Here is an 8,818-nt window from a genome sequence, read left to right as displayed (position 1 = left end):
TTGTAAAGCTCGTTTTGGACATGACAACTTATACTTCTCGTTGTTGCATCAGGTCCACCTGTAGCCTTAAACAACTGTTTTTTCTCCCTCTCCTCCACAAGTTATACTGACATCAAATATAGTGAAAGCAGGGGTTATACTGTGGGGGAGGGACAATAATTGTAGATTTTAAGTTCCATTTTCTACATGAGGAGCAGGAAATATTTCTCTTTTCTATTTCTCCCTATTTTATTCTGTTATACTAAAATAAATCCTTACTGAAACTTAAAAAAATAATTGTATACAATCAAACTTTTGGTTCTTGCTGTGATGAAACAGCTGGTGTTGGAGGAAATATTTCCCTCTGGGAACAACTGTAAAAACTAGATAAACACCATAGTAAAAGTTGTTGGAAGGTACACACAACAATCAAGCAATCAGGACTGAAGGAAGAAAGAAAGATTTTTATTTTAATCGGAACTTTGTTAACTCAGACCATCACTTATAGAAGTCCCACTAGGTGAAAAGATAAAATCGTTTTTTTTTATTGCGAAAATACCATACAGAGGGGTTACAAGTACATGGACAAGGTAATGAGTACATTTTTTATCAAGTATTGTTGCCTCCTCCTTTGCTTCCCCTTCCCATCCCTTCCCATCTCCCCCCACCCCTCCCTGGCCAAAGTTGTAAAGTTCATTTTCAACATAACTTTTTGCACATCTCATTGTTGCAATGGGTCCACCTGTATCCCTATTTAAACAATTTGTTTTTTCCCTTCCAAAAGGTAAAATCTTTAATTGAGCATCTCACAGTGTCATAAGTTGCAAAGTCAGTAACTTAGCTATAGTTGACTGAGGTGTTACTAGAAGCAATTTTCTCTAAGCCATTTGTAAGCATAGAGGCCCAAGATGATTCTCCTTACCATTACAACTTGCTGTTCCTAAGTCAGGTAATTTACTCCCTAGAATATAGGTAGCACATGTGTTGCTAATCAATGGGCAAACGTGAAAGCATTTTGAAGTAATTAAAGTTTCAAATCAGTTTATTTGTGGTAATAAAAATAGAGGATTGCAGTGGGTAGGTCTCACTTATTTTTTAAAATACTTTTTTATTGTAAAAATAATGTAGAGAGGGGTTACAGTTACAGGAGTAAGGTAATGAGTACATTTCCTATTGATCATTGCCTCACTTAATCTTGTTGACTTTATGATGTCAACAGCCAAGATGAAGAATTCTGCAGGACAAGGAACCTTTAAAAGCTGCTGGGAATCAGGGCACTGTTCAGGCTCAGAGGGCAGTGAGTAGCTATGAGGCAGCAGAAAACCTCAGTCATTCAGACACAAGAAATGAATTCTTCCAACAACTTGAATGTACTTGAAAGTATGATTCTCCCACCCAAGCCTTCAGATAGAACATTGCCTGCGTAACACCTGGATATAGCCTGTGAGAAGTAGGCAAGTGAGTAAACTAGCTAAGTGTACCCAGATTACTCACCCATGATATGCGCGTTTTTAAGCCTCTCATTTTTTTAAAAAAGATATGAAGTTAATAATCATATATTATCAATGACAAACTTGAAAAATAAGGTATAGAAAATATACAAGTAAAGAAGTGAGTTGAAAAGAGAATTGAAAATAGCATGGGAAATGCTTTAAAATTTTAAGAAATATCATTTGTGATTTAGTGGCTAGGTGTGGGGAATTAAGTAAACAAAATTATTTCAGATGATATGCCACAAATACCTCCCAAACGGACAAAATATTTTAAATTTAAAAATTAGGAGGTTTTAACCCGTCAACACACACGTACAAATACATACGCATACACACACTCACAGAGAACCATATTATATATAATTATCACATATAATTATTTAAATTCCAAAGATAAAAAGAAACTTATACAAACAGCCAGAAGAAAAGATATCTGCTTTTTCTTATAACGATGTACCAAAGAAGTTTTAAGTAGATGATGACAACCAGATACAAAGGATTATGCTTTCAAATTATTTAAAGACAATATCTAGGAAAAGCTGATCCTTGGCTTTCAGAAATGAGTATATTTTGTTTTCCTTGTACAACATAGTTTATTACGTGAACATTTTATCTTCCCTCAATTGTGGAAAGACATATTGATGTTATTTTGAAAGTAGAGAACTTGTTTTGGTCACCATCAGCACATTCTCACTGTGTATGTTGATTTGTGGGGGGTAAACAATCAGTTTTTTGACAAGCCAATTGATCAAAAATTTTTCTTTTTATCACAATGAATTTTAAAACTTGAAGTATACTATAGATAAATATTTTGTGGATTTTTGTGAGGATTTCATCTTCTTCATCGAAGTTTCTGTTATGAGGACTTTAAATGCAAATCCGTCAGCTTTAGAATTAGGTTTGATGATGAACAGGGCAGGCTGACAATGTAAATTTCCATCCATTTGAGTCTCAGACAAAAGTGCATTTTAAGAGAACCTAAGGAAATAGTTTAAATTTTCACATCAAACACTAGAAACTTTAATTGACATGGCTGAAAAGAAATTAAAGAAAATGAAAACTAAATACACTTACAATTTTATCATCTTAGTGTGGTCACTTGGCAATAAGAGATACTGCTATTAAAGATTGGCCTCAGAGCAAGTGGCAAATATCTCTATGTTTTATGAATTGGTAAAAATGTTGCAGATAAGAAGTATAATTTCATATTTGATTGGTTAGCACAGAAAAAGACAATATGTTTTATCTGCCTTATTTTTCATGTTGATATACTCTGATTATATGAAAATTAACCAATTTCTAGATTTATTTATATAATTATTCTTTGCTTAGCCTTATGTTCATTTGTAAACTGAAGACCTATTTGTAGTATTTTTAAAGTTCTATACTCAACTATAAATTCTGTAATTTACCCTAACTGGTGTTATTTGGAGTTGATAATTAAAATATTCATATGTGTAGGGAATATTGATGAGTGGTGCATATAAGCTAAAGATATTCCTGTCCTGACTGTTTTATATGTATTATACTTTCATTGCATTTTGAGCAGCAGTAACAAAGTCCTGTTTTATTTTTTTCCTTGGCCTAAATCTTTATATGAAGCAATAAAGACTGTAATGAATCTCAATGACAAATCTGCAGACAATTCTCCTAGCTATAATCCACAACATCTCATAAAGATATACACAGAATATATTTGCCTTCTGGGTTTCTCTTCCAAAATTCTTTCCATTTGTACAAAAAAATCTAAAACTGTGTACCAGAGAATTTATTATTTTTTCTCTCTATTCCCTATATGCAACTTAGGTTTCATTATAACCTATGAGAATTGACAGCTCTTAAAGTCATAAACTTTAAAAATAAAACTAAAGGTATTATTTCTGTGAGGAACACTCAGAGTGAATCAGGACTAACATCAAATTGATCTGTATTTCTAGAAAATCAGGGAGCGAGGAATGGAGCAATGCCTTTTGACTAAACATGAAAAGGAAATCATCTTGCCCTGATCTATCCAATTGCCAGTGTAATGGTATTTAACTTGGAGAGGTCACTGATATCTATTTGCTTATGTGTTTAGAAATCTTTGAATCATCAATTTCAAACACCTTGAGCTAACTTACTTCTCCATATTACAAAAGACTTCTCCACTAGGTTAGAATTCATCTCAGTATGTATTCTTGAGGGTACCCCATATGCACTCCATAGTAATGGTTATATATATATATATACATATATTAACTACATATATATATATATATATATACAGTTAAAATATTTACAAATATAAGCAAGCAATAAAACCAAAGTTCATATTGGTCAACATTGTTCTTATCGAGCATTTCTGGAACCAGAATTGCAACTCAACAAACAATCAATTTTGCCTTGTACCAATCTCCTCAGCACAGAAGTAAAGAAGATACATGAATGAAAAAAATATTTTTACAGTTGTCATTCAGAGATCATTTGTATTGGGCTTCTGTTAGGAAAGCAAATATGAGGGATTAAAATAGTCACAAGGCTATAGAAAGAAAGGGAAGATAACATTTGCTGTTGTCCCCTGCTTCCATCCAGCATTGCTGGGTCATGACCCACCCTCTTAGGTTTTCTCTTTGTATTTCTAGCAGGTCACCAAGAGGAAATAGACACTGATTATTCCAGCTTATTTTATGCCTTGACTAGATTACTTTTATATTACTTGATTCAACATTAGGTAAAAGTTATCACTTTACAGTCTCTAATGAAACTTCTTTTTGATAAATACAGATAATAGTTTATATCTACATGAAGCCATATGCATCTAGCATAATAGTAGCTACAAACACCTGGCTTTTCATTAATAGTTTCTTAAAAATAAGTTAAGAGGGGCTGGAAAGGTGACTCAGCGGTAAGGGTGCTTGCTTTGTATGCATGAGGCCCCGGGTTCGATTCCTCAGCCCCACATAAGCAGAAAAAGCTGGAAGTGGTACTGTGGTTCAAGCAGTAGAGTGCCTTGAGCTGAAGAACTGAGAGACAGTGCCCAGGCCCAGAGTTCAGGCCTCATGACTGACAAAAAAATTAAGAGTAATAAACAATAACTTTATTTTTTTAAGAAAAAGAAGTCAAGTAGAAAGGTTAATAGAAAGATTATTAATGAAGACTGAAGCAAAAGGAAAATGTATTTTGTGATACAAATAAAGGAGATTTAGTTAAACAATAGTCACTGATAATGTATTAGAGGAAGGTACTTTAACAGGAAACTGATCATTTTAACATTCAACATTGTTATAATGTTAATGAAAATAATAGAAAGGGTGAGGCAACTATCGAATTCAGTATGAAGGCTACTGAAAATCTAATAACAGAACTACCATATATTCTAGGCACTCTGGGGTATGTGCCTGATGGCTTGAACGCCCTTGTTATCAAAGGCTGGATTCACAATGATAATGTTATTGAATCAACCTTTGAAACCCATATAAAGATGACACCATCTTTGGTGCCCCCCAGAAGGTGGTATAAAAGCACAACAAAATATTATTCATCTATAAAAATTAAATGAAGTCACGTCATTTCTAGGAAAATGAATGGAGCTGGTGATCATCAGGTCAATAGAAATAAGGCAGACTCCAAAGACAAGTTTAGTGTTTTCTTCCATGTCTGGGGAAGAAAACCAAAATGAAAGTACAAAGACATTATGGGGTGAAGTGTAAAGGCAGTACTAAGATGGCGAGTATTATCAAAGTATCATGTATGGCTGGATAAAAATACCACAACGAAACTCATTATTTTACAGAATTAATAAAAAAGAAAGTGTAGCAAAATTATTCTAAATAGGAAGAGAAAGTGCTCCTGAGGCATGAGTATATCCAACTTAGAACTATACAAGGGGAGTATACATGTGTGTGTATATGTGTCTGGGTATGTGTGTGTGTGTGTGTGTGTGTGTGTGTGTGTGTATGCAGATAAATTCAAGGGAGTAATAACCAAAGGAGAAAGAAGAGTGCCAATTATAATATTTATGGTTATAAAAAATACTTAAGGTTTGAAGCATGACTTATATGGGAAAGTTCCTGCCTAGTAAAGTTGAGGTTCTGAGTAGAAGGCCAATACTGAATAGTTAAAAATAAATAAAAAGAAAAGAAAGAAAAATGCATAAACAGTGATTTAATGTCTTCTCTATTTTTTCTTTAATTTTGATGGGAATATTTAAAATTACTTAAACAAATGGTAACTTAATGCACAAACTAGGAACTGCGATATGCAATGATACATTAAAGCTGTGGGATAATCAATATAATTCTTTTATTTTCTTGATTCAAGCTCTGGAAGTTTCATTTGTTTACATGACTCAAGGGTTCGTGAGCACATTATTTGATCATTTATTTATAGAAATGCTGAATTGTCGAACCTTGCTACTTCCTCCCTCATTTTTCTCCCACTTTCCCTCTCCTACCACTCCTCCCTCCAAGTTGTATAGTTCATTTCAAACATAGCGTCTTGTGAGTATTGCTGTTGCATTGGTTTACCATTTGTCCTTTGTCTCATGTACGTTACTTAGGTAACTGTAACCCTTCTGTATATCAACTTTAAAATAAAATTAAAATTAAAAAAAAAGAAATGCTGAATTGTATGCCAACTGTGTCTCAGCACAGACAGGTAGATTCAGAATTCCACCAACTAAGAAATAACAGAAAAAGAAGACCATATTGTAGCAAACTATTCTCAATAATCTTTTTCAAATGTGTTAGATTATTGTTCACATCTTTCACACCAGAGAGAAACCCTTCTGAAGCATGGATATTCATAGAGTAGGCATTGAATACCTTATTAAAATGTTTATCAGTAATGTCTATACTTTTCTTAGTTATTATTCATATTTTAGCTTCTATCAGATTCTGTGTGTGTGTGTGCAAATTTGAAGGAATTTTTCTTTGTTGCTTGAAGGCAACTGAGACATATGTGAGCTTGTGAACTTAATTTAATTTTAGAGTTTAAATTTCTAGAATTCACAAGAAATAGATTCTTTTCTGTTAATTCTCTAATTTCAGCTCCAAGTGCTAGTTAAAATAACAGGTGAAACAGATAATACATAATAACAAAAGGCAACAAGTATGCATCATACTGTAAGAAGAAAATCATAACAGGTAAAATCATTAACAAATATATTAAATAAATACTACATATTCTTTCAACTACTAAACCCTAGCTCAGGACATCTGACAATGTATAATGGCATTCAACATTGTCTAAAGGTAGGCATTAATATAATGCATTAGTACATTAATGTAGTAGATGTTTTATTTTCTAAGAAAGTCTTGATGCCTTATGTGTTAGTGAAGCATGAAGAAATAAGTAATGATGGTCATGATAGAATTTTTACCTCTGTGTGTAAGTGTGTGTGTGTGTGTGTGTGTGTGTGTATGTGTGTGTATCACAGTTTGAAAATAGCCTGGGCAGGAATTTTCCTGAGAATTTTATCTCCAAATAAGCACACACACACACACACACTTAAATCTATAGAATGCTTTTAGTCATGTATCCTTTTCACACTATTAATTCTACCACTCTGGTAATCTAGAAGGTCTCTCCATCATCTAGTGCCTTCCTCTAATTCTCTAAGTCATAGTAGAGTATGGGTTCTAATACTTGTTTAAACTCAATTCCCAACAGAAATCCCTGGGACTTTGGGAAAATGCTTAACTGGTTTACATCTTAAGAGCTTTCATTTGCAAAGTGGTGACAATTGGCCTGTGGTGATATGAAATAGTAGCAAACTTTAAAGATTATATAATGTGTATATTGAACAAGTGGGACTCATTGGATAGTAATAGAAATAATTTTTTTTTTCATTTGCTCATTGTAAATTCTGTGTGGTTAACTTTTTCCTTCTCTCTTGGTAGAGATCTTGATTTTCCTTCATTGACCTTCTTAAACTAGTTACAATTTGAAGTAGTTAAAATATCTTCACATGTTTAGACTTTCTGAACACTATTTCCCAATGACTGAATGCCAAATCATTTATATTTTGCTTTCCTCCTACTCCTGAGGTATACCTACCTAGGACTGCTAGTGGACTAAGAAAGAGGATGGAGAATAATGGTTAAATTCTTGTTTATCTAGTCCCTTCTCTTGCTCTTGAGTTTAGGATTTCATCGCCTAGTGCTACTTTATGTTTATAGCTTACTTCTGAAGTGTTCTTCTTATAGTTCATTGTGTGATGGGTGCTATGGAATGTGTATGTGAAAACTGCCATTACTTTAATGTAGCTGAAAGTATATCCCAAGCCTAAATTATTTAAAACTCCACCTGCAAAACTTAATATGCTGTAGGACTCTAAGCATCATCCTCTTCAGTTAAATGTATGGTCTGTCCCTGCTGAGTAGAATGTTAAATAGACTTCTCTCCCCCCTCACCGTGGGTAAGATTGAACAGAGTCACACATCACTTGCCTTGATAAGTGCTTGATGACAACCTTCTGCAAGCAGTGATGTCTTTTTTACTATGCCATCAAGCAGCTAGTCAGTTATAATGTCTCATACTGTGGTTTTGTTGTAATCATTTAGACACCCATTGACAGAATTAGCCTCCTACAAAATACACATAGACAACTCTCCAAATGTTCCTAACTAAGCAGATTCTCCAAGGCTTGAAACCTAGGGAAAACAGTGATCAACCTGTGGGTGGGAAAGACTAACAAGACTTTCTGTGGCTTTTCCCAACCCAGATAGCACTGAAGAATATTTAATTTCTTCAGAGGTTCCCAGGACTTCTGAGCTATGATTGTTCTTTCTCTTCACATCCCAGGAGTGGGTGTCTGCTCAAGATTATACCTGGCCATATAATTGTCCAAATCATGGGAGTAATAAAATGTCTATCTTCTCCTTGGCTAGTGTGTTATGAAGTAGTAATGATTTCCACACCAAATTCCCACATTGGTTTTGAGTCTTGCAAGAAGTCTAGCCATTTCACACAGATAGGTCTGCTGTCCTGTTGCCAGGACATGTGGCTTCTCTTGTGGTTGTACCTATAGCATCCTCCTCACCCCACTGCTTTGGAGCTACAGATTATTATTTGATGCCCTTGATTTTCTCCGTGGTCTGCAGCTATCCTGTCATCCTTAGATGGTTCTCATTCTTGTATCCTCTTCGTCTTTTCTGAATACTGTCTCTCCTTTGTTAGCTTGACTTCTCTTCCAAGGTGTCAAATGGATAATGTTTCTAAGTCATCATTCTTCCCTGTCTTACCTTCCATTAATTATCTGTCTGTTGGAGTTTTAGAATATCTTTGTGATATTAAGGTTCCAAAAATGTTACAATAAATAAAAATGTAATGCTCCATATAGCTTTATTTAATTTCTCAAACTATTT

The sequence above is a fragment of the Dipodomys ordii genome, unplaced genomic scaffold (assembly GCF_000151885.1).
Source record: "Dipodomys ordii isolate 6190 unplaced genomic scaffold, Dord_2.0 Scaffold34, whole genome shotgun sequence".
NCBI classification, from domain to species: Eukaryota; Metazoa; Chordata; class Mammalia; order Rodentia; family Heteromyidae; genus Dipodomys; species Dipodomys ordii.
The sequence above is the reverse complement of the archived record's forward strand: the minus strand, read 5'-3'. Positions refer to the sequence as shown.